The following is a 25,842-nucleotide window of genomic DNA, read 5'->3' as shown; positions in this document are numbered from 1 at the left end:
GTCCAGCCCCACAGAGCAGAGTCCACCCACACAGAGCAGAGTCCACCCACACAGAGCAGAGTCCAGCCCCACAGAGCAGAGTCCAGCCACACAGAGCAGAGTCCAGCCCCACAGAGCAGAGTCCAGCCCCACAGAGCAGAGTCCAGCCCCACAGAGCAGAGTCCAGCCCCACAGAGCAGAGTCCAGCCCCACAGAGCAGAGTCCAACCCCACACAGCAGAGTCCACCCACACAGAGCAGAGTCCAGCCCCAAAGAGCAGAGTCCACCCACACAGAGCAGAGTCCACCCACACAGAGCAGAGTCCACCCACACAGAGCAGAGTCCACCCACACAGAGCAGAGTCCACCCACACAGAGCAGAGTCCAGCCCCACAGAGCAGAGTCCAGCCACACAGAGCAGAGTCCACCCACACAGAGCAGAGTCCAGCCCCACAGAGCAGAGTCCAGCCCCACAGAGCAGAGTCCAGCCACACAGAGCAGAGTCCAGCCACACAGAGCAGAGTCCAGCCCCACAGAGCAGAGTCCACCCACACAGAGCAGAGTCCACCCACACAGAGCAGAGTCCAGCCCCACAGAGCAGAGTCCAGCCACACAGAGCAGAGTCCAGCCACACAGAGCAGAGTCCAGCCACACAGAGCAGAGTCCAGCCACACAGAGCAGAGTCCAGCCCCACAGAGCAGAGTCCACCCACACAGAGCAGAGTCCACCCACACAGAGCAGAGTCCACCCACACAGAGCAGAGTCCAGCCCCACAGAGCAGAGTCCAGCCCCACAGAGCAGAGTCCAGCCCCACACAGCAGAGTCCAACCCCACACAGCAGAGTCCACCCACACAGAGCAGAGTCCAGCCCCACAGAGCAGAGTCCAGCCCCACAGAGCAGAGTCCAGCCCCACAGAGCAGAGTCCAGCCCCACAGAGCAGAGTCCAGCCCCACAGAGCAGAGTCCAGCCCCACAGAGCAGAGTCCAGCCCCACAGAGCAGAGTCCAGCCCCACAGAGCAGAGTCCACCCCCACAGAGCAGAGTCCAGCCCCACAGAGCAGAGTCCAGCCCCACAGAGCAGAGTCAAGCCACACAGAGCAGAGTCCACCCACACAGAGCAGAGTCCAGCCCCACAGAGCAGAGTCCAGCCCCACAGAGCAGAGTCCACCCACACAGAGCAGAGTCCACCCACACAGAGCAGAGTCCACCCCCACAGAGCAGAGTCCACCCCCACAGAGCAGAGTCCACCCCCACAGAGCAGAGACCACCCACACAGAGCAGAGTCCACCCACACAGAGCAGAGTCAACCCACACAGAGCAGAGTCCACCCACACAGAGCAGAGTCCACCCACACAGAGCAGAGTCCAGCCCCCAGAGCAGAGTCCAGCCCCACAGAGCAGAGTCCAACCCCACAGAGCAGAGACCAACCCCACAGAGCAGAGTCCAACCCCACAGAGCAGAGTCCAGCCCCACAGAGCAGAGTCCAGCCCCACAGAGCAGAGTCCAGCCCCACAGAGCAGAGTCCAGCCCCACAGAGCAGAGACCAGCCCCACAGAGCAGAGACCAGCCCCACAGAGCAGAGTCCAGCCCCACAGAGCAGAGTCCAGCCCCACAGAGCAGAGTCCAGCCCCACAGAGCAGAGTCCAACCCCACACAGCAGAGTCCACCCACACAGAGCAGAGTCCAGCCCCAAAGAGCAGAGTCCACCCACACAGAGCAGAGTCCACCCACACAGAGCAGAGTCCACCCACACAGAGCAGAGTCCAGCCCCACAGAGCAGAGTCCAGCCCCACAGAGCAGAGTCCAGCCCCACAGAGCAGAGTCCACCCACACAGAGCAGAGTCCAGCCCCACAGAGCAGAGTCCAGCCCCACAGAGCAGAGTCCAGCCACACAGAGCAGAGTCCACCCACACAGAGCAGAGTCCAGCCCCACAGAGCAGAGTCCACCCACACAGAGCAGAGTCAACCCACACAGAGCAGAGTCCACCCACACAGAGCAGAGTCCAGCCACAGAGCAGAGTCCAGCCACAGAGCAGAGTCCACCCACACAGAGCAGAGTCCACCCACACAGAGCAGAGTCCAGCCCCACAGAGCAGAGTCCAGCCCCACAGAGCAGAGTCCAGCCCCACAGAGCAGAGTCCACCCACACAGAGCAGAGTCCACCCACACAGAGCAGAGTCCACCCCCACAGAGCAGAGTCCACCCCCACAGAGCAGAGTCCACCCCCACAGAGCAGAGTCCACCCCCACAGAGCAGAGTCCACCCCCACAGAGCAGAGTCCACCCCCACAGAGCAGAGTCCACCCACACAGAGCAGAGTCCACCCACACAGAGCAGAGTCCACCCACACAGAGCAGAGTCCACCCACACAGAGCAGAGACCAGCCCCACAGAGCAGAGTCCAGCCCCACAGAGCAGAGTCCAGCCCCACAGAGCAGAGTCCAGCCCCACAGAGCAGAGTCCAGCCCCACAGAGCAGAGTCCAGCCCCACAGAGCAGAGTCCAGCCCCACAGAGCAGAGTCCAGCCCCACAGAGCAGAGTCCAGCCCCACAGAGCAGAGTCCAGCCCCACAGAGCAGAGTCCAACCCCACACAGCAGAGTCCACCCACAAAGAGCAGAGTCCAGCCCCACAGAGCAGAGTCCAGCCCCACAGAGCAGAGTCCAGCCCCACAGAGCAGAGTCCAGCCCCACAGAGCAGAGTCCAGCCCCACAGAGCAGAGTCCAGCCCCACAGAGCAGAGTCCAGCCCCACAGAGCAGAGTCCAGCCCCACAGAGCAGAGTCCAGCCACACAGAGCAGAGTCCACCCACACAGAGCAGAGTCCACCCACACAGAGCAGAGTCCAGCCCCACAGAGCAGAGTCCACCCACACAGAGCAGAGTCCACCCACACAGAGCAGAGTCCACCCACACAGAGCAGAGTCCACCCACACAGAGCAGAGTCCAGCCCCACAGAGCAGAGTCCAGCCACACAGAGCAGAGTCCACCCACACAGAGCAGAGTCCACCCCCACAGAGCAGAGTCCAGCCCCACAGAGCAGAGTCCAGCCCCACAGAGCAGAGTCCAGCCCCACAGAGCAGAGGCCACCCACACAGAGCAGAGTCCAGCCCCACAGAGCAGAGTCCAGCCCCACAGAGCAGAGGCCACCCACACAGAGCAGAGTCCAGCCCCACAGAGCAGAGTCCAGCCCCACAGAGCAGAGTCCAGCCACACAGAGCAGAGTCCAGCCACACAGAGCAGAGTCCACCCACACAGAGCAGAGTCCAGCCCCACAGAGCAGAGTCCAGCCCCACAGAGCAGAGTCCAGCCCCACAGAGCAGAGTCCACCCACACAGAGCAGAGTCCACCCCCACAGAGCAGAGTCCACCCCCACAGAGCAGAGTCCACCCCCACAGAGCAGAGTCCACCCCCACAGAGCAGAGACCACCCACACAGAGCAGAGTCCACCCACACAGAGCAGAGTCCACCCACACAGAGCAGAGTCCACCCACACAGAGCAGAGTCCACCCACACAGAGCAGAGACCAGCCCCACAGAGCAGAGTCCAGCCCCACAGAGCAGAGTCCAACCCCACAGAGCAGAGTCCAACCCCACAGAGCAGAGTCCAACCCCACAGAGCAGAGTCCAACCCCACAGAGCAGAGTCCACCCCCACAGAGCAGAGTCCACCCCCACAGAGCAGAGTCCACCCCCACAGAGCAGAGTCCACCCCCACAGAGCAGAGTCCACCCCCACAGAGCAGAGTCCACCCCCACAGAGCAGAGTCCACCCCCACAGAGCAGAGTCCACCCCCACAGAGCAGAGTCCACCCACACAGAGCAGAGTCCACCCACACAGAGCAGAGTCCACCCACACAGAGCAGAGTCCACCCACACAGAGCAGAGTCCACCCACACAGAGCAGAGTCCACCCACACAGAGCAGAGTCCACCCACACAGAGCAGAGACCAGCCCCACAGAGCAGAGTCCAGCCCCACAGAGCAGAGTCCAGCCCCACAGAGCAGAGTCCAGCCCCACAGAGCAGAGTCCAGCCCCACAGAGCAGAGTCCAGCCCCACAGAGCAGAGTCCAGCCCCACAGAGCAGAGTCCAGCCCCACAGAGCAGAGTCCAGCCCCACAGAGCAGAGTCCAGCCCCACAGAGCAGAGTCCAACCCCACACAGCAGAGTCCACCCACAAAGAGCAGAGTCCAGCCCCACAGAGCAGAGTCCACCCACACAGAGCAGAGTCCACCCACACAGAGCAGAGTCCAGCCCCACAGAGCAGAGTCCAGCCCCACAGAGCAGAGTCCAGCCCCACAGAGCAGAGTCCAGCCCCACAGAGCAGAGTCCACCCACATAGAGCAGAGTCCACCCACACAGAGCAGAGTCCAGCCCCACAGAGCAGAGTCCACCCACACAGAGCAGAGTCCACCCACACAGAGCAGAGTCCACCCACACAGAGCAGAGTCCAGCCCCACAGAGCAGAGTCCAGCCACACAGAGCAGAGTCCACCCACACAGAGCAGAGTCCAGCCCCACAGAGCAGAGTCCAGCCCCACAGAGCAGAGTCCACCCACACAGAGCAGAGTCCACCCACACAGAGCAGAGTCCAGCCCCACAGAGCAGAGTCCAGCCCCACAGAGCAGAGTCCACCCACCCAGAGCAGAGTCCAGCCCCACAGAGCAGAGTCCAGCCCCACAGAGCAGAGTCCAGCCCCACAGAGCAGAGTCCAGCCCCACAGAGCAGAGTCCAGCCACACAGAGCAGAGTCCAGCCACACAGAGCAGAGTCCAGCCCCACAGAGCAGAGTCCAGCCCCACAGAGCAGAGTCCACCCACACAGAGCAGAGTCCACCCACACAGAGCAGAGTCCACCCCCACAGAGCAGAGTCCACCCCCACAGAGCAGAGTCCACCCCCACAGAGCAGAGTCCACCCCCACAGAGCAGAGTCCACCCCCACAGAGCAGAGACCACCCACACAGAGCAGAGTCCACCCACACAGAGCAGAGTCCACCCACACAGAGCAGAGTCCACCCACACAGAGCAGAGTCCACCCACACAGAGCAGAGACCAGCCCCACAGAGCAGAGTCCAACCCCACAGAGCAGAGTCCAACCCCACAGAGCAGAGTCCAACCCCACAGAGCAGAGTCCAACCCCACAGAGCAGAGTCCAGCCCCACAGAGCAGAGTCCAGCCCCACAGAGCAGAGTCCAGCCCCACAGAGCAGAGTCCAGCCCCACAGAGCAGAGACCAGCCCCACAGAGCAGAGTCCAGCCCCACAGAGCAGAGTCCAACCCCACACAGCAGAGTCCACCCACACAGAGCAGAGTCCAGCCCCAAAGAGCAGAGTCCACCCACACAGAGCAGAGTCCACCCACACAGAGCAGAGTCCACCCACAGAGAGCAGAGTCCAGCCCCACAGAGCAGAGTCCAGCCACACAGAGCAGAGTCCACCCACACAGAGCAGAGTCCACCCACACAGAGCAGAGTCCAGCCCCACAGAGCAGAGTCCAGCCCCACAGAGCAGAGTCCAGCCCCACAGAGCAGAGTCCACCCACACAGAGCAGAGTCCACCCCCACAGAGCAGAGTCCACCCCCACAGAGCAGAGTCCACCCACACAGAGCAGAGTCCACCCCCACAGAGCAGAGTCCACCCCCACAGAGCAGAGTCCACCCCCACAGAGCAGAGTCCACCCCCACAGAGCAGAGTCCACCCACACAGAGCAGAGTCCACCCACACAGAGCAGAGTCCACCCACACAGAGCAGAGTCCAGCCCCACAGAGCAGAGTCCAGCCCCACAGAGCAGAGTCCAGCCACACAGAGCAGAGTCCACCCACACAGAGCAGAGTCCAGCCCCACAGAGCAGAGTCCAGCCCCACAGAGCAGAGTCCAGCCCCACAGAGCAGAGTCCACCCACATAGAGCAGAGTCCACCCACACAGAGCAGAGTCCACCCACACAGAGCAGAGTCCACCCACACAGAGCAGAGTCCACCCACACAGAGCAGAGTCCACCCACACAGAGCAGAGTCCAGCCCCACAGAGCAGAGTCCAGCCACACAGAGCAGAGTCCACCCACACAGAGCAGAGTCCAGCCCCACAGAGCAGAGTCCAGCCCCACAGAGCAGAGTCCACCCACACAGAGCAGAGTCCACCCACACAGAGCAGAGTCCAGCCCCACAGAGCAGAGTCCAGCCCCACAGAGCAGAGTCCACCCACCCAGAGCAGAGTCCAGCCCCACAGAGCAGAGTCCAGCCCCACAGAGCAGAGTCCAGCCCCACAGAGCAGAGTCCAGCCCCACAGAGCAGAGTCCAGCCACACAGAGCAGAGTCCAGCCACACAGAGCAGAGTCCAGCCCCACAGAGCAGAGTCCAGCCCCACAGAGCAGAGTCCAGCCCCACAGAGCAGAGTCCACCCACATAGAGCAGAGTCCACCCACACAGAGCAGAGTCCAGCCCCACAGAGCAGAGTCCACCCACACAGAGCAGAGTCCACCCACACAGAGCAGAGTCCACCCACACAGAGCAGAGTCCAGCCCCACAGAGCAGAGTCCAGCCACACAGAGCAGAGTCCACCCACACAGAGCAGAGTCCAGCCCCACAGAGCAGAGTCCAGCCCCACAGAGCAGAGTCCACCCACACAGAGCAGAGTCCACCCACACAGAGCAGAGTCCAGCCCCACAGAGCAGAGTCCAGCCCCACAGAGCAGAGTCCACCCACCCAGAGCAGAGTCCAGCCCCACAGAGCAGAGTCCAGCCCCACAGAGCAGAGTCCAGCCCCACAGAGCAGAGTCCAGCCCCACAGAGCAGAGTCCAGCCACACAGAGCAGAGTCCAGCCACACAGAGCAGAGTCCAGCCCCACAGAGCAGAGTCCAGCCCCACAGAGCAGAGTCCACCCACACAGAGCAGAGTCCACCCACACAGAGCAGAGTCCACCCCCACAGAGCAGAGTCCACCCCCACAGAGCAGAGTCCACCCCCACAGAGCAGAGTCCACCCCCACAGAGCAGAGTCCACCCCCACAGAGCAGAGACCACCCACACAGAGCAGAGTCCACCCACACAGAGCAGAGTCCACCCACACAGAGCAGAGTCCACCCACACAGAGCAGAGTCCACCCACACAGAGCAGAGACCAGCCCCACAGAGCAGAGTCCAACCCCACAGAGCAGAGTCCAACCCCACAGAGCAGAGTCCAACCCCACAGAGCAGAGTCCAACCCCACAGAGCAGAGTCCAGCCCCACAGAGCAGAGTCCAGCCCCACAGAGCAGAGTCCAGCCCCACAGAGCAGAGTCCAGCCCCACAGAGCAGAGACCAGCCCCACAGAGCAGAGTCCAGCCCCACACAGCAGAGTCCAACCCCACACAGCAGAGTCCACCCACACAGAGCAGAGTCCAGCCCCAAAGAGCAGAGTCCACCCACACAGAGCAGAGTCCACCCACAGAGAGCAGAGTCCACCCACAGAGAGCAGAGTCCAGCCCCACAGAGCAGAGTCCAGCCACACAGAGCAGAGTCCACCCACACAGAGCAGAGTCCACCCACACAGAGCAGAGTCCAGCCCCACAGAGCAGAGTCCAGCCCCACAGAGCAGAGTCCAGCCCCACAGAGCAGAGTCCACCCACACAGAGCAGAGTCCACCCCCACAGAGCAGAGTCCACCCCCACAGAGCAGAGTCCACCCACACAGAGCAGAGTCCACCCCCACAGAGCAGAGTCCACCCCCACAGAGCAGAGTCCACCCCCACAGAGCAGAGTCCACCCCCACAGAGCAGAGTCCACCCACACAGAGCAGAGTCCACCCACACAGAGCAGAGTCCACCCACACAGAGCAGAGTCCAGCCCCACAGAGCAGAGTCCAGCCCCACAGAGCAGAGTCCAGCCCCACAGAGCAGAGTCCAGCCCCACAGAGCAGAGTCCAGCCCCACAGAGCAGAGTCCAGCCCCACAGAGCAGAGTCCAGCCCCACAGAGCAGAGTCCAGCCCCACAGAGCAGAGTCCAGCCCCACAGAGCAGAGTCCAGCCCCACAGAGCAGAGTCCAGCCCCACAGAGCAGAGTCCAGCCCCACAGAGCAGAGTCCAGCCCCACAGAGCAGAGTCCAGCCCCACAGAGCAGAGTCCAGCCCCACAGAGCAGAGTCCAGCCCCACACAGCAGAGTCCAACCCCACACAGCAGAGTCCACCCACAAAGAGCAGAGTCCAGCCCCACAGAGCAGAGTCCAGCCCCACAGAGCAGAGTCCAGCCCCACAGAGCAGAGTCCAGCCCCACAGAGCAGAGTCCAGCCCCACAGAGCAGAGTCCAGCCCCACAGAGCAGAGTCCACCCACACAGAGCAGAGTCCAGCCACACAGAGCAGAGTCCAGCCCCACAGAGCAGAGTCCAGCCCCACAGAGCAGAGTCCAGCCCCACAGAGCAGAGTCCACCCACACAGAGCAGAGTCCACCCACACAGAGCAGAGTCCACCCACACAGAGCAGAGTCCACCCACACAGAGCAGAGTCCACCCACACAGAGCAGAGTCCACCCCCACAGAGCAGAGTCCACCCCCACAGAGCAGAGTCCACCCCCACAGAGCAGAGTCCACCCCCACAGAGCAGAGTCCACCCCCACAGAGCAGAGTCCACCCACACAGAGCAGAGTCCACCCACACAGAGCAGAGTCCACCCACACAGAGCAGAGTCCACCCACACAGAGCAGAGTCCACCCACACAGAGCAGAGTCCACCCACACAGAGCAGAGTCCAGCCCCACAGAGCAGAGACCAGCCCCACAGAGCAGAGTCCAACCCCACAGAGCAGAGTCCAGCCCCACAGAGCAGAGTCCAGCCCCACAGAGCAGAGACCAGCCCCACAGAGCAGAGTCCAGCCCCACAGAGCAGAGTCCAGCCCCACAGAGCAGAGTCCAGCCCCACAGAGCAGAGTCCACCCAAAAAGAGCAGAGTCCACCCACACAGAGCAGAGTCCAGCCCCCAGAGCAGAGACCAGCCCCACAGAGCAGAGTCCAACCCCACAGAGCAGAGTCCAACCCCACAGAGCAGAGTCCAACCCCACAGAGCAGAGTCCAGCCCCACAGAGCAGAGTCCAGCCCCACAGAGCAAAGTCCAGCCCCACAGAGCAGAGTCCAGCCCCACAGAGCAGAGACCAGCCCCACAGAGCAGAGTCCAGCCCCACAGAGCAGAGTCCAGCCCCACAGAGCAGAGTCCAGCCCCACAGAGCAGAGTCCAACCCCACACAGCAGAGTACACCCACACAGAGCAGAGTCCAGCCCCAAAGAGCAGAGTCCACCCACACAGAGCAGAGTCCACCCACACAGAGCAGAGTCCACCCACACAGAGCAGAGTCCACTAACACAGAGCAGAGTCCACCCACACAGAGCAGAGTCCAGCCCCACAGAGCAGAGTCCAGCCACACAGAGCAGAGTCCAGCCACACAGAGCAGAGTCCAGCCCCACAGAGCAGAGTCCAGCCCCACAGAGCAGAGTCCAGCCCCACAGAGCAGAGTCCAGCCACACAGAGCAGAGTCCAGCCCCACAGAGCAGAGTCCAGCCCCACAGAGCAGAGTCCTCCCCCACAGAGCAGAGTCCAGCCCCACAGAGCAGAGTCCAGCCCCACAGAGCAGAGTCCAGCCCCACAGAGCAGAGTCCAAACACACAGAGCAGAGTCCAAACACACAGAGCAGAGTCCAAACACACAGAGCAGAGTCCACCCACACAGAGCAGAGTCCAGCCCCACAGAGCAGAGTCCACCCACACAGAGCAGAGTCCACCCACACAGAGCAGAGTCCACCCACACAGAGCAGAGTCCACCCCCACAGAGCAGAGTCCACCCCCACAGAGCAGAGTCCACCCCCACAGAGCAGAGTCCACCCCCACAGAGCAGAGTCCACCCCCACAGAGCAGAGTCCACCCCCACAGAGCAGAGACCACCCACACAGAGCAGAGTCCACCCACACAGAGCAGAGTCCACCCACACAGAGCAGAGTCCACCCACACAGAGCAGAGTCCAGCCCCCAGAGCAGAGACCAGCCCCACAGAGCAGAGTCCAACCCCACAGAGCAGAGTCCAACCCCACAGAGCAGAGTCCAACCCCACAGAGCAGAGTCCAGCCCCACAGAGCAGAGTCCAGCCCCACAGAGCAGAGTCCAGCCCCACAGAGCAGAGTCCAGCCCCACAGAGCAGAGTCCAGCCCCACAGAGCAGAGTCCAGCCCCACAGAGCAGAGTCCAGCCCCACAGAGCAGAGTCCAGCCCCACAGAGCAGAGTCCAGCCCCACAGAGCAGAGTCCAACCCCACACAGCAGAGTCCACCCACACAGAGCAGAGTCCAGCCCCAAAGAGCAGAGTCCACCCACACAGAGCAGAGTCCACCCACACAGAGCAGAGTCCACCCACACAGAGCAGAGTCCAGCCACACAGAGCAGAGTCCACCCACACAGAGCAGAGTCCACCCACACAGAGCAGAGTCCACCCACACAGAGCAGAGTCCACCCACACAGAGCAGAGTCCAGCCCCACAGAGCAGAGTCCAGCCCCACAGAGCAGAGTCCAGCCCCACAGAGCAGAGTCCACCCACACAGAGCAGAGTCCACCCCCACAGAGCAGAGTCCACCCCCACAGAGCAGAGTCCACCCCCACAGAGCAGAGTCCACCCCCACAGAGCAGAGTCCACCCCCACAGAGCAGAGTCCACCCACACAGAGCAGAGTCCACCCACACAGAGCAGAGTCCACCCACACAGAGCAGAGTCCACCCACACAGAGCAGAGTCCACCCACACAGAGCAGAGTCCACCCACACAGAGCAGAGACCAGCCCCACAGAGCAGAGTCCAGCCCCACAGAGCAGAGTCCAGCCCCACAGAGCAGAGTCCAGCCCCACAGAGCAGAGTCCAGCCCCACAGAGCAGAGTCCAGCCCCACAGAGCAGAGTCCAGCCCCACAGAGCAGAGTCCAGCCCCACAGAGCAGAGTCCAGCCCCACAGAGCAGAGTCCAGCCCCACAGAGCAGAGTCCAGCCCCACAGAGCAGAGTCCAACCCCACACAGCAGAGTCCACCCACAAAGAGCAGAGTCCAGCCCCACAGAGCAGAGTCCAGCCCCACAGAGCAGAGTCCAGCCACACAGAGCAGAGTCCACCCACACAGAGCAGAGTCCAGCCCCACAGAGCAGAGTCCAGCCCCACAGAGCAGAGTCCAGCCCCACAGAGCAGAGTCCAGCCCCACAGAGCAGAGTCCACCCACACAGAGCAGAGTCCACCCACACAGAGCAGAGTCCACCCCCACAGAGCAGAGACCACCCACACAGAGCAGAGTCCACCCACACAGAGCAGAGTCCACCCACACAGAGCAGAGTCCACCCACACAGAGCAGAGTCCACCCACACAGAGCAGAGTCCAGCCCCCAGAGCAGAGACCAGCCCCACAGAGCAGAGTCCAACCCCACAGAGCAGAGTCCAACCCCACAGAGCAGAGTCCAACCCCACAGAGCAGAGTCCAACCCCACAGAGCAGAGTCCAACCCCACAGAGCAGAGTCCACCCCCACAGAGCAGAGTCCACCCCCACAGAGCAGAGTCCACCCCCACAGAGCAGAGTCCAACCCCACACAGCAGAGTCCACCCACACAGAGCAGAGTCCAGCCCCAAAGAGCAGAGTCCACCCACACAGAGCAGAGTCCACCCACACAGAGCAGAGTCCACCCACACAGAGCAGAGTCCAACCCCACACAGCAGAGTCCACCCACAAAGAGCAGAGTCCACCCCCACAGAGCAGAGTCCAGCCCCACAGAGCAGAGTCCACCCACACAGAGCAGAGTCCAGCCCCACAGAGCAGAGTCCAGCCCCACAGAGCAGAGTCCAGCCCCACAGAGCAGAGTCCAGCCCCACAGAGCAGAGTCCAGCCACACAGAGCAGAGTCCACCCACACAGAGCAGAGTCCACCCACACAGAGCAGAGTCCAGCCCCACAGAGCAGAGTCCACCCACACAGAGCAGAGTCCACCCACACAGAGCAGAGTCCAGCCCCACAGAGCAGAGTCCAGCCACACAGAGCAGAGTCCACCCACACAGAGCAGAGTCCAGCCCCACAGAGCAGAGTCCAGCCCCACAGAGCAGAGGCCACCCACACAGAGCAGAGTCCAGCCCCACAGAGCAGAGTCCAGCCCCACAGAGCAGAGTCCACCCACACAGAGCAGAGTCCAGCCCCACAGAGCAGAGTCCAGCCCCACAGAGCAGAGTCCAGCCCCACAGAGCAGAGTCCAGCCCCACAGAGCAGAGTCCAGCCCCACAGAGCAGAGTCCAGCCCCACAGAGCAGAGTCCAGCCACACAGAGCAGAGTCCACCCACACAGAGCAGAGTCCACCCACACAGAGCAGAGTCCACCCACACAGAGCAGAGTCCACCCCCACAGAGCAGAGTCCACCCCCACAGAGCAGAGTCCACCCCCACAGAGCAGAGACCACCCACACAGAGCAGAGTCCACCCACACAGAGCAGAGTCCACCCACACAGAGCAGAGTCCACCCACACAGAGCAGAGTCCACCCACACAGAGCAGAGTCCACCCACACAGAGCAGAGTCCAGCCCCCAGAGCAGAGACCAGCCCCACAGAGCAGAGTCCAACCCCACAGAGCAGAGTCCAACCCCACAGAGCAGAGTCCAACCCCACAGAGCAGAGTCCAACCCCACAGAGCAGAGTCCAACCCCACAGAGCAGAGTCCAACCCCACAGAGCAGAGTCCACCCCCACAGAGCAGAGTCCACCCCCACAGAGCAGAGTCCACCCCCACAGAGCAGAGTCCACCCCCACAGAGCAGAGTCCACCCCCACAGAGCAGAGTCCACCCACACAGAGCAGAGTCCAGCCCCACAGAGCAGAGTCCAGCCCCACAGAGCAGAGTCCAGCCCCACAGAGCAGAGTCCAGCCCCACACAGCAGAGTCCACCCACAAAGAGCAGAGTCCAGCCCCACAGAGCAGAGTCCAGCCCCACAGAGCAGAGTCCACCCACACAGAGCAGAGTCCAGCCCCACAGAGCAGAGTCCAGCCCCACAGAGCAGAGTCCAGCCCCACAGAGCAGAGTCCAGCCCCACAGAGCAGAGTCCAGCCCCACAGAGCAGAGTCCAGCCCCACAGAGCAGAGTCCAGCCCCACAGAGCAGAGTCCAGCCCCACAGAGCAGAGTCCAGCCCCACAGAGCAGAGTCCAGCCGCACAGAGCAGAGTCCACCCGCATAGAGCAGAGTCCACCCGCACAGAGCAGAGTCCAGCCGCACAGAGCAGAGTCCAGCCGCACAGAGCAGAGTCCACCCGCACAGAGCAGAGTCCACCCACACAGAGCAGAGTCCAGCCACACAGAGCAGAGTCCACCCACACAGAGCAGAGTCCAGCCCCACAGAGCAGAGTCCAGCCCCACAGAGCAGAGTCCACCCACACAGAGCAGAGTCCAGCCCCACAGAGCAGAGTCCAGCCCCACAGAGCAGAGTCCACCCACACAGAGCAGAGTCCAGCCCCACAGAGCAGAGTCCAGCCCCACAGAGCAGAGTCCAGCCCCACAGAGCAGAGTCCAGCCCCACAGAGCAGAGTCCAGCCCCACAGAGCAGAGTCCAGCCCCACAGAGCAGAGTCCAGCCACACAGAGCAGAGTCCAGCCACACAGAGCAGAGTCCACCCACACAGAGCAGAGTCCAGCCCCACAGAGCAGAGTCCACCCACACAGAGCAGAGTCCACCCACACAGAGCAGAGTCCACCCCCACAGAGCAGAGTCCACCCCCACAGAGCAGAGTCCACCCCCACAGAGCAGAGTCCACCCCCACAGAGCAGAGACCACCCCCACAGAGCAGAGTCCACCCACACAGAGCAGAGTCCACCCACACAGAGCAGAGTCCACCCACACAGAGCAGAGTCCAGCCCCCAGAGCAGAGACCAGCCCCACAGAGCAGAGTCCAACCCCACAGAGCAGAGTCCAACCCCACAGAGCAGAGTCCAACCCCACAGAGCAGAGTCCAGCCCCACAGAGCAGAGTCCAGCCCCACAGAGCAGAGTCCAGCCCCACAGAGCAGAGTCCAGCCCCACAGAGCAGAGTCCAGCCCCACAGAGCAGAGACCAGCCCCACAGAGCAGAGACCAGCCCCACAGAGCAGAGTCCAGCCCCACAGAGCAGAGTCCAACCCCACACAGCAGAGTCCACCCACACAGAGCAGAGTCCAGCCCCAAAGAGCAGAGTCCACCCACACAGAGCAGAGTCCACCCACACAGAGCAGAGTCCACCCCCACAGAGCAGAGTCCACCCACACAGAGCAGAGTCCACCCACACAGAGCAGAGTCCACCCACACAGAGCAGAGTCCACCCACACAGAGCAGAGTCCACCAACACAGAGCAGAGTCCACCCACACAGAGCAGAGACCAGCCCCACAGAGCAGAGTCCAGCCCCACAGAGCAGAGTCCAGCCCCACAGAGGAGAGTCCAGCCCCACAGAGCAGAGTCCAGCCCCACAGAGCAGAGTCCAGCCCCACAGAGCAGAGTCCAGCCCCACAGAGCAGAGTCCAGCCCCACAGAGCAGAGTCCAGCCCCACAGAGCAGAGTCCAGCCCCACAGAGCAGAGTCCAACCCCACACAGCAGAGTCCACCCACAAAGAGCAGAGTCCAGCCCCACAGAGCAGAGTCCAGCCCCACAGAGCAGAGTCCACCCACACAGAGCAGAGTCCAGCCCCACAGAGCAGAGTCCAGCCCCACAGAGCAGAGTCCAGCCCCACAGAGCAGAGTCCAGCCCCACAGAGCAGAGTCCAGCCACACAGAGCAGAGTCCACCCACATAGAGCAGAGTCCACCCACACAGAGCAGAGTCCAGCCCCACAGAGCAGAGTCCAGCCCCACAGAGCAGAGTCCACCCACACAGAGCAGAGTCCACCCACACAGAGCAGAGTCCACCCCCACAGAGCAGAGTCCACCCCCACAGAGCAGAGTCCACCCCCACAGAGCAGAGTCCACCCACACAGAGCAGAGTCCACCCACACAGAGCAGAGTCCACCCACACAGAGCAGAGTCCAGCCCCAAAGAGCAGAGTCCACCCACACAGAGCAGAGTCAACCCACACAGAGCAGAGTCCACCCACACAGAGCAGAGTCCAGCCACACAGAGCAGAGTCCACCCACACAGAGCAGAGTCCATCCACACAGAGCAGAGTCCACCCACACAGAGCAGAGTCCAGCCCCACAGAGCAGAGTCCAGCCCCACAGAGCAGAGTCCAGCCCCACAGAGCAGAGTCCACCCACACAGAGCAGAGTCCACCCACACAGAGCAGAGTCCACCCCCACAGAGCAGAGTCCACCCCCACAGAGCAGAGTCCACCCCCACAGAGCAGAGTCCACCCCCACAGAGCAGAGTCCAGCCCCACAGAGCAGAGTCCAGCCCCACAGAGCAGAGTCCACCCACACAGAGCAGAGTCCAGCCCCACAGAGCAGAGTCCAGCCCCACAGAGCAGAGTCCAGCCCCACAGAGCAGAGTCCAGCCCCACAGAGCAGAGTCCACCCACACAGAGCAGAGTCCACCCACACAGAGCAGAGTCCAGCCCCACAGAGCAGAGTCCACCCACACAGAGCAGAGTCCAGCCCCACAGAGCAGAGTCCACCCACACAGAGCAGAGTCCACCCCCACAGAGCAGAGTCCAGCCCCACAGAGCAGAGTCCACCCACACAGAGCAGAGTCCAGCCCCACAGAGCAGAGTCCAGCCCCACAGAGCAGAGGCCACCCACACAGAGCAGAGTCCAGCCCCACAGAGCAGAGTCCAGCCCCACAGAGCAGAGTCCACCCACACAGAGCAGAGTCCAGCCCCACAGAGCAGAGTCCAGCCCCACAGAGCAGAGTCCAGCCACACAGAGCAGAGTCCAGCCCCACAGAGCAGAGTCCACCCACACAGAGCAGAGTCCAGCCCCACAGAGCAGAGTCCAGCCCCACAGAGCAGAGTCCAGCCACACAGAGCAGAGTCCAGCCACACAGAGCAGAGTCCAGCCACACAGAGCAGAGTCCAGCCCCACAGAGCAGAGTCCAGCCCCACAGAGCAGAGTCCACCCACACAGAGCAGAGTCCACCCACACAGAGCAGAGTCCACCCCCACAGAGCAGAGTCCACCCCCACAGAGCAGAGTCCACCCCCACAGAGCAGAGTCCACCCCCACAGAGCAGAGACCACCCACACAGAGCAGAGTCCACCCACACAGAGCAGAGTCCACCCACACAGAGCAGAGTCCACCCACACAGAGCAGAGTCCAGCCCCCAGAGCAGAGACCAGCCCCACAGAGCAGAGTCCAACCCCACAGAGCAGAGTCCAACCCCACAGAGCAGAGTCCAACCCCACAGAGCAGAGTCCAACCCCACAGAGCAGAGTCCACCCCCACAGAGCAGAGTCCACCCCCACAGAGCAGAGTCCACCCCCACAGAGCAGAGTCCACCCCCACAGAGCAGAGTCCACCCACACAGAGCAGAGTCCACCCACACAGAGCAGAGTCCACCCACACAGAGCAGAGTCCAGCCCCACAGAGCAGAGTCCAGCCCCACAGAGCAGAGTCCAGCCCCACAGAGCAGAGTCCAACCCCACACAGCAGAGTCCACCCACAAAGAGCAGAGTCCAGCCCCACAGAGCAGAGTCCAGCCCCACAGAGCAGAGTCCACCCACACAGAGCAGAGTCCAGCCCCACAGAGCAGAGTCCAGCCCCACAGAGCAGAGTCCAGCCCCACAGAGCAGAGTCCAGCCCCACAGAGCATAGTCCAGCCCCACAGAGCAGAGTCCAGCCCCACAGAGCAGAGTCCACCCACACAGAGCAGAGTCCACCCACACAGAGCAGAGTCCACCCACACAGAGCAGAGTCCAGCCCCACAGAGCAGAGTCCACCCACACAGAGCAGAGTCCACCCACACAGAGCAGAGTCCAGCCACACAGAGCAGAGTCCACCCACACAGAGCAGAGTCCAGCCCCACAGAGCAGAGTCCAGCCCCACAGAGCAGAGTCCACCCACACAGAGCAGAGTCCAGCCCCACAGAGCAGAGTCCAGCCCCACAGAGCAGAGTCCACCCACACAGAGCAGAGTCCAGCCCCACAGAGCAGAGTCCAGCCCCACAGAGCAGAGTCCAGCCCCACAGAGCAGAGTCCAGCCCCACAGAGCAGAGTCCAGCCCCACAGAGCAGAGTCCAGCCACACAGAGCAGAGTCCACCCACACAGAGCAGAGTCCACCCACACAGAGCAGAGTCCACCCACACAGAGCAGAGTCCACCCCCACAGAGCAGAGTCCACCCCCACAGAGCAGAGTCCACCCCCACAGAGCAGAGTCCACCCCCACAGAGCAGAGACCACCCACACAGAGCAGAGTCCACCCACACAGAGCAGAGTCCACCCACACAGAGCAGAGTCCACCCACACAGAGCAGAGTCCACCCACACAGAGCAGAGTCCACCCACACAGAGCAGAGTCCAGCCCCCAGAGCAGAGACCAGCCCCACAGAGCAGAGTCCAACCCCACAGAGCAGAGTCCAACCCCACAGAGCAGAGTCCAACCCCACAGAGCAGAGTCCAACCCCACAGAGCAGAGTCCAGCCCCACAGAGCAGAGTCCAGCCCCACAGAGCAGAGTCCAGCCCCACAGAGCAGAGTCCAGCCCCACAGAGCAGAGTCCAGCCCCACAGAGCAGAGACCAGCCCCACAGAGCAGAGTCCAGCCCCACAGAGCAGAGTCCAGCCCCACAGAGCAGAGTCCAACCCCACACAGCAGAGTCCACCCACACAGAGCAGAGTCCAGCCCCAAAGAGCAGAGTCCACCCACACAGAGCAGAGTCCACCCACACAGAGCAGAGTCCACCCACACAGAGCAGAGTCCACCCACAGAGAGCAGAGTCCAGCCCCACAGAGCAGAGTCCAGCCCCACAGAGCAGAGTCCACCCACACAGAGCAGAGTCCACCCACACAGAGCAGAGTCCAGCCACACAGAGCAGAGTCCAGCCCCACAGAGCAGAGTCCAGCCCCACAGAGCAGAGTCCAGCCCCACAGAGCAGAGTCCACCCACACAGAGCAGAGTCCACCCCCACAGAGCAGAGTCCACCCCCACAGAGCAGAGTCCACCCCCACAGAGCAGAGTCCACCCCCACAGAGCAGAGTCCACCCCCACAGAGCAGAGTCCACCCCCACAGAGCAGAGTCCACCCCCACAGAGCAGAGTCCACCCCCACAGAGCAGAGTCCACCCACACAGAGCAGAGTCCACCCACACAGAGCAGAGTCCACCCACACAGAGCAGAGTCCACCCACACAGAGCAGAGACCAGCCCCACAGAGCAGAGTCCAGCCCCACAGAGGAGAGTCCAGCCCCACAGAGGAGAGTCCAGCCCCACAGAGCAGAGTCCAGCCCCACAGAGCAGAGTCCAGCCCCACAGAGCAGAGTCCAGCCCCACAGAGCAGAGTCCAACCCCACACAGCAGAGTCCAACCCCACACAGCAGAGTCCACCCACAAAGAGCAGAGTCCAGCCCCACAGAGCAGAGTCCAGCCCCACAGAGCAGAGTCCAGCCCCACAGAGCAGAGTCCACCCACACAGAGCAGAGTCCAGCCCCACAGAGCAGAGTCCAGCCCCACAGAGCAGAGTCCAGCCCCACAGAGCAGAGTCCAGCCCCACAGAGCAGAGTCCAGCCCCACAGAGCAGAGTCCACCCACATAGAGCAGAGTCCACCCACATAGAGCAGAGTCCACCCACACAGAGCAGAGTCCAGCCCCACAGAGCAGAGTCCAGCCCCACAGAGCAGAGTCCACCCACACAGAGCAGAGTCCACCCACACAGAGCAGAGTCCACCCACACAGAGCAGAGTCCACCCCCACAGAGCAGAGTCCACCCCCACAGAGCAGAGTCCACCCCCACAGAGCAGAGTCCACCCCCACAGAGCAGAGTCCACCCACACAGAGCAGAGTCCACCCACACAGAGCAGAGTCCACCCACACAGAGCAGAGTCCACCCACACAGAGCAGAGTCCACCCACACAGAGCAGAGTCCACCCACACAGAGCAGAGACCAGCCCCACAGAGCAGAGTCCAGCCCCACAGAGCAGAGTCCAGCCCCACAGAGCAGAGTCCAGCCCCACAGAGCAGAGTCCAGCCCCACAGAGCAGAGTCCAGCCCCACAGAGCAGAGTCCAGCCCCACAGAGCAGAGTCCAGCCCCACAGAGCAGAGTCCAGCCCCACAGAGCAGAGTCCAACCCCACACAGCAGAGTCCACCCACAAAGAGCAGAGTCCAGCCCCACAGAGCAGAGTCCAGCCACACAGAGCAGAGTCCACCCACACAGAGCAGAGTCCACCCACACAGAGCAGAGTCCAGCCCCACAGAGCAGAGTCCAGCCCCACAGAGCAGAGTCCAGCCCCACAGAGCAGAGTCCAGCCACACAGAGCAGAGTCCAGCCACACAGAGCAGAGTCCACCCACATAGAGCAGAGTCCACCCACACAGAGCAGAGTCCAGCCCCACAGAGCAGAGTCCACCCACACAGAGCAGAGTCCACCCACACAGAGCAGAGTCCACCCACACAGAGCAGAGTCCAGCCCCACAGAGCAGAGTCCAGCCACACAGAGCAGAGTCCACCCACACAGAGCAGAGTCCAGCCCCACAGAGCAGAGTCCAGCCCCACAGAGCAGAGGCCACCCACACAGAGCAGAGTCCAGCCCCACAGAGCAGAGTCCAGCCCCACAGAGCAGAGTCCAGCCCCACAGAGCAGAGTCCAGCCCCACAGAGCAGAGTCCAGCCACACAGAGCAGAGTCCAGCCACACAGAGCAGAGTCCAGCCCCACAGAGCAGAGTCCAGCCCCACAGAGCAGAGTCCACCCACACAGAGCAGAGTCCACCCACACAGAGCAGAGTCCACCCCCACAGAGCAGAGTCCACCCCCACAGAGCAGAGTCCACCCCCACAGAGCAGAGTCCACCCCCACAGAGCAGAGACCACCCACACAGAGCAGAGTCCACCCACACAGAGCAGAGTCCACCCCCACAGAGCAGAGTCCACCCACACAGAGCAGAGTCCACCCACACAGAGCAGAGTCCACCCACACAGAGCAGAGTCCACCCACACAGAGCAGAGTCCACCCACACAGAGCAGAGTCCACCCACACAGAGCAGAGACCAGCCCCACAGAGCAGAGTCCAGCCCCACAGAGCAGAGTCCAGCCCCACAGAGCAGAGTCCAGCCCCACAGAGCAGAGTCCAGCCCCACAGAGCAGAGTCCAGCCCCACAGAGCAGAGTCCAGCCCCACAGAGCAGAGTCCAGCCCCACACAGCAGAGTCCACCCACAAAGAGCAGAGTCCAGCCCCACAGAGCAGAGTCCAGCCCCACAGAGCAGAGTCCACCCACACAGAGCAGAGTCCAGCCCCACAGAGCAGAGTCCAGCCCCACAGAGCAGAGTCCAGCCCCACAGAGCAGAGTCCAGCCCCACAGAGCAGAGTCCAGCCCCACAGAGCAGAGTCCACCCACATAGAGCAGAGTCCACCCACACAGAGCAGAGTCCAGCCCCACAGAGCAGAGTCCAGCCCCACAGAGCAGAGTCCACCCACACAGAGCAGAGTCCACCCACACAGAGCAGAGTCCACCCACACAGAGCAGAGTCCACCCACACAGAGCAGAGTCCAGCCACACAGAGCAGAGTCCACCCACACAGAGCAGAGTCCACCCACACAGAGCAGAGTCCAGCCCCACAGAGCAGAGTCCAGCCCCACAGAGCAGAGTCCAGCCCCACAGAGCAGAGTCCAGCCCCACAGAGCAGAGTCCACCCACACAGAGCAGAGTCCACCCACACAGAGCAGAGTCCACCCACACAGAGCAGAGTCCACCCACACAGAGCAGAGTCCAGCCCCACAGAGCAGAGTCCAGCCCCACAGAGCAGAGTCCAGCCACACAGAGCAGAGTCCAGCCACACAGAGCAGAGTCCAGCCACACAGAGCAGAGTCCACCCACACAGAGCAGAGTCCAGCCCCACAGAGCAGAGTCCACCCACACAGAGCAGAGTCCACCCACACAGAGCAGAGTCCACCCCCACAGAGCAGAGTCCACCCCCACAGAGCAGAGTCCACCCCCACAGAGCAGAGTCCACCCCCACAGAGCAGAGTCCACCCCCACAGAGCAGAGTCCACCCACACAGAGCAGAGTCCACCCACACAGAGCAGAGTCCACCCACACAGAGCAGAGTCCACCCACAGAGAGCAGAGTCCAGCCCCACAGAGCAGAGTCCAGCCACACAGAGCAGAGTCCAGCCACACAGAGCAGAGTCCACCCACACAGAGCAGAGTCCAGCCCCACAGAGCAGAGTCCAGCCCCACAGAGCAGAGTCCAGCCCCACAGAGCAGAGTCCAGCCCCACAGAGCAGAGTCCAGCCCCACAGAGCAGAGTCCACCCACACAGAGCAGAGTCCACCCCCACAGAGCAGAGTCCACCCCCACAGAGCAGAGTCCACCCCCACAGAGCAGAGTCCACCCCCACAGAGCAGAGTCCACCCACACAGAGCAGAGTCCACCCACACAGAGCAGAGTCCACCCACACAGAGCAGAGTCCACCCACACAAAGCAGAGTCCACCCACACAGAGCAGAGTCCACCCACACAGAGCAGAGTCCACCCACATGAGAGCAAAGTCCACCCACACAGAACAGAGTCCACCCACACAGAGCAGAGTCCAGCCCCACAGAGCAGAGTCCACCCACACAGAGCAGAGTCCAGCCCCACAGAGCAGAGTCCAGCCCCACAGAGCAGAGTCCAGCCCCACAGAGCAGAGTCCAGCCCCACAGAGCAGAGTCCAGCCCCACAGAGTAGAGTCCACCCACACAGAGCAGAATCCACCCACACAGAGCAGAATCCACCCACACAGAGCAGAGTCCACCCACACAGAGCAGAGTCCACCCACATGAGAGCAAAGTCCACCCACACAGAGCAGAGTCCACCCACACAGAGCAGAGTCCACCCACACAGAGCAGAGTCCACCCACACAGAGCAGAGTCCAGCCCCACAGAGCAGAGTCCAGCCCCACAGAGCAGAGTCCAGCCCCACACAGAGCAGAGTCCACCCACACAGAGCAGAGTCCACCCACACAGAGCAGAGTCCACCCACACAGAGCAGATTCCACCCACACAGATCAGATTCCACCCCCACAGAGCAGAGTCCAGCCCCACAGAGCAGAGTCCACCCACACAGAGCGGAGTCCACCCCCACAGAGCGGAGTCCAGCCCTACAGAGCGGTGTCCAGCCCCACAGAGCAGAGTCCAGCCGCACAGAGCAGAGTCCAGCCCCACAGAGCAGAGTCCAGCCCCACAGAGCAGAGTCCAGCCCCACAGAGCAGAGTCCAGCCCCACAGAGCAGAGTCCAGCCCCACAGAGCAGAGACCAACCCCACAGAGCAGAGTCCAACCACACAGAGCAGAGTCCAGCCCCAGTACCAGAGCACAAGGCCTGCAATGAAGCCCCAGAGGCTACTGCTGGAGCTGGATCGAAGGGAGGCTTGGCTAATAGATCTGATCATGGCCCTACTAGTGCTCCTCCCTCCTCCCTCTCTTGTGCCTGGCTCACCACTAACCAGGAAACATGACTCTACAGCTCCTCCCTCTCCTCCTGGGCCTGGCTCACCACTAACCAGGAAACATGACGCTACAGCTCCTCCCTCTCCCCCTGGACCTGGCTCACCACTAACCAGGAAACATGACTCTACAGCTCCTCCCTCTCCCCCTGGACCTGGCTCACCACTAACCAGGAAACATGATGTTACAGCTCCTCCCTCTCCCCCTGGACCTGGCTCACCACTAACCAGGAAACATGATGTTACAGCTCCTCCCTCTCCCCCTGGACCTGGCTCACCACTAACCAGGAAACATGACTCTACAGCTCCTCCCTCTCCTTCTGGACCTGGCTCACCACTAACCAGGAAACATGACTCTACAGCTCCTCCCTCTCCCCCTGGACCTGGCTCACCACTAACCAGGAAACATGACTCTACAGCTCCTCCCTCTCCCCCTGGACCTGGCTCACCACTAACCAGGAAACATGACTCTACAGCTCCTCCCTCTCCTTCTGGGCCTGGCTCACCACTAACCAGGAAACATGACTCTACAGCTCCTCCCTCTCCTTCTGGGCCTGGCTCACCACTAACCAAGAAACATGACGCTACAGCTCCTCCCTCTCCTCCTGGACCTGGCTCACCACTAACAAGGAAACATGACTCTACAGCTCCTCCCTCTCCCCCTGGACCTGGCTCACCACTAACCAGGAAACATGACTCTACAGCTCCTCCCTATCCCCCTGGACCTGGCTCACCACTAACAAGGAAACATGACTCTACAGCTCCTCCCTCTCCCCCTGGACCTGGCTCACCACTAACCAGGAAACATGATGTTACAGCTCCTCCCTCTCCTCCTGGACCTGGCTCACCACTAACCAGGAAACATGATGTTACAGCTCCTCCCTCTCCCCCTGGACCTGGCTCACCAATAACCAGGAAACATGACTCTACAGCTCCTCCCTCTCCCCCTGGACCTGGCTCACCACTAACCAGGAAACATGATGTTACAGCTCCTCCCTCTCCTCCTGGACCTGGCTCACCACTAACCAGGAAACATGACTCTACAGCTCCTCCCTCTCCCCCTGGACCTGGCTCACCACTAACCAGGAAACATGACTCTACAGCTCCTCCCTCTCCCCCTGGACATGGCTCACCACTAACCAGGAAACATGATGTTACAGCTCCTCCCTCTCCTCCTGGACCTGGCTCACCACTAACCAGGAAACATGACTCTACAGCTCCTCCCTCTCCCCCTGGACCTGGCTCACCACTAACCAGGAAACATGACGCTACAGCTCCTCCCTCTCCCCCTGGACCTGGCTCACCACTAACCAGGAAACATGACTCTACAGCTCCTCCCTCCTCCCTCTCCTGTGCCTGGCTCACCACTAACCAGGAAACATGATGTTACAGCTCCTCCCTCTCCCCCTGGACCTGGCTCACCACTAACCAGGAAACATGACTCTACAGCTCCTCCCTATCCCCCTGGACCTGGCTCACCACTAACCAGGAAACATGATGTTACAGCTCCTCCCTCTCCCCCTGGACCTGGCTCACCACTAACCAGGAAACATGATGTTATAGCTCCTCCCTCTCCTCCTGGACCTGGCTCACCACTAACCAGGAAACATGATGTTACAGCTCCTCCCTCTCCCCCTGGACCTGGCTCACCACTAACCAGGAAACATGACTCTACAGCTCCTCCCTCTCCCCCTGGACCTGGCTCACCACTAACCAGGAAACATGATGTTACAGCTCCTCCCTCTCCTCCTGGACCTGGCTCACCACTAACCAGGAAACATGACTCTACAGCTCCTCCCTCTCCCCCTGGACCTGGCTCACCACTAACCAGGAAACATGACTCTACAGCTCCTCCCTCTCCCCCTGGACCTGGCTCACCACTAACCAGGAAACATGATGTTACAGCTCCTCCCTCTCCCCCTGGACCTGGCTCACCACTAACCAGGAAACATGACTCTACAGCTCCTCCCTCTCCCCCTGGACCTGGCTCACCACTAACCAGGAAACATGACTCTACAGCTCCTCCCTCTCCTTCTGGACCTGGCTCACCACTAACCAGGAAACATGATGTTACAGCTCCTCCCTCTCCTCCTGGACCTGGCTCACCACTAACCAGGAAACATGACTCTACAGCTCCTCCCTCTCCCCCTGGACCTGGCTCACCACTAACCAGGAAACATGACTCTACAGCTCCTCCCTCTCCCCCTGGACCTGGCTCACCACTAACCAGGAAACATGACTCTACAGCTCCTCCCTCTCCCCCTGGACCTGGCTCACCACTAACCAGGAAACATGACTCTACAGCTCCTCCCTCTCCCCCTGGACCTGGCTCACCACTAACCAGGAAACATGACTCTACAGCTCCTCCCTCTCCTTCTGGACCTGGCTCACCACTAACCAGGAAACATGACTCTACAGCTCCTCCCTCTCCCCCTGGACCTGGCTCACCACTAACCAGGAAACATGACTCTACAGCTCCTCCCTCCTCCCTCTCCTGGGCCTGGCTCACCACTAACCAGGAAACATGACTCTACAGCTCCTCCCTCTCCCCCTGGACCTGGCTCACCACTAACCAGGAAACATGACTCTACAGCTCCTCCCTCTCCTGTGCCTGGCTCACCACTAACCAGGAAACATGACCCTACAGCTCCTCCCTCTCCCCAGCTCCTCCCTCTCCCCCTGGGTCTGGCTTACTGAGGCCCTACCTGAAAAATCCTGCCTGAATGGGCCGGAACAAATCACCTGAACATCTAATTCCACCGAGGCTCAACGGCAATGTGCTGCAGGGCATTATGGGAGAGAGAGAGAGAGAGACAGAAGAAGACTAACAAAAAATATAAAATAATATAATAAACCTAGATAAGAATAAGTTAGAATATTTATTTAAAACATTTGACTATTTCCTATTCAATATTGACTGTAGTACAGTGAGTATTCTTGAGGGCGAAATCTGTTGTTTGACATTGACGGCTAGCGTGAGTAACTCAGAGACTAGCATGACTGGGGCCTGACAATCATTGACCCATTGAGGAGCAGAGTAATCCCTGAGGCTGAGGAGAATGCTAAACAGGAAGCCGCAGCCCCATCTTCAGATCCAGGGGCTAAGTGTGCACACACTCATGCATACACTATTGTGAAAGAGCTGACTGATGCTTTTCCACTCAGCGTAAAGTCACTTTGAATCCTGAAAAGGCATATGGTCATTTTAACTGCATCAAATTAAGCTTTATTTATACAGCACATTTCAGAAATGGAATTCAACGCAACGTGCTTCACAGGAAAAAACTATGAAAATAAAAGCTGAAATATTTACTACACAACAAACATAAAATAAAATCCAAAAGAATGACACAAACTG

The sequence above is a fragment of the Salvelinus fontinalis genome, chromosome 16, assembly GCF_029448725.1.
Source record: "Salvelinus fontinalis isolate EN_2023a chromosome 16, ASM2944872v1, whole genome shotgun sequence".
Classification (NCBI taxonomy): Eukaryota; Metazoa; Chordata; class Actinopteri; order Salmoniformes; family Salmonidae; genus Salvelinus; species Salvelinus fontinalis.
This window is presented reverse-complemented; position numbering follows the sequence as displayed.